This window comes from Ovis aries, chromosome 11 (genome assembly GCF_016772045.2).
Source record: "Ovis aries strain OAR_USU_Benz2616 breed Rambouillet chromosome 11, ARS-UI_Ramb_v3.0, whole genome shotgun sequence".
In the NCBI taxonomy this organism is placed as follows: domain Eukaryota; kingdom Metazoa; phylum Chordata; class Mammalia; order Artiodactyla; family Bovidae; genus Ovis; species Ovis aries.
In genome coordinates this window covers 21,371,116-21,372,043 of record NC_056064.1, presented here as the reverse complement: position 1 = coordinate 21,372,043, position 928 = coordinate 21,371,116, and the positions used below count along the sequence as shown (strand labels likewise).

The window sequence follows — 928 nt, the reverse complement described above, 5'->3', positions numbered from 1 at the left end:
GGCCTAAATATAAGACCTAAAATGGTGAAACTCTTAAAGGAAAGCATAGGAGTAATCTTTGTGACCTTGGGCTAGGCAGTGCTGTCTTAGACATGACACCAGAAGCACAAATGACCCAAGAAAAAGATAAGTAAATCAGACTTCAGCGAAATTTTTAAATTTTGTGCTTTAAAGAACACTACCAAGAAAGTGAACTGCGCCCCCCACGTATGTCTTGGCAGAGATGGTGCTTGCAGTCCTTATTCCTGTAGTATTTGAGTAGAAGGAAAGGGGTAAGACTCTGGTCCCCTCGGCATCATGTCTTTGGTACCAGCGGCTTCTGGTCTACTGGTTCTGTTCTCGGGTACCAGAACATGGGGAGAAAAGAAGCAGAAAAAAGAAAAATAAGTAAATAAATATAAGTGAAAGGACAACCCACAAAATATTTGCAAATCATTTATCTGATAAGGGATTTGTGTTTAGGATATATAAAGAATCTAACAACTCAACAATAAAGAGAAAAATAACTCACTGAAAAATTGGCAAAAGACTTGAATGGCTATTTTTCCAGAGAAGATGTATGAATGGCCAATAAGAAGATGAAAAGACATTCCACATTATTACTCATAAGGAAAATGCAAATGAAAACCACAGTGAAATTGCTAAAAGGTACAGAGTTTCTTTGAAGGATGACAAAAATGTTCCAAAGCTGATTGTGGTGATGGTTACGCAACTGTGAATGTACTAAAACCCACTGAATTGTGCACTTTAAATGGGTGAATTATAGGCAGGTGAATTATAAGTCAATAAAGCTGTTACCAAACACCCACAATGAGATGCCACTTTCTACCTACCAGGATGCCTAAAAGAGAAAAAATAGACAGTAATAAATGATGACTAATAAGTAGAAAAATTACAACCGTCATACTGCCTGGTGGGATTAAGAAAT

General features: G+C 37.1%; 1 non-coding gene across 1 annotated transcript; it reads left to right on the top strand.

Annotated features, from left to right (window-relative positions):
- The first annotated feature begins 204 nt into the window (after positions 1-204).
- On the top strand, positions 205-357 carry LOC114117056 (small nucleolar RNA SNORA57). The gene has a single exon (XR_003590848.1). It is a non-coding gene; the product is annotated as a small nucleolar RNA SNORA57 (small nucleolar RNA).
- The last annotated feature ends 571 nt before the right edge of the window (positions 358-928 follow it).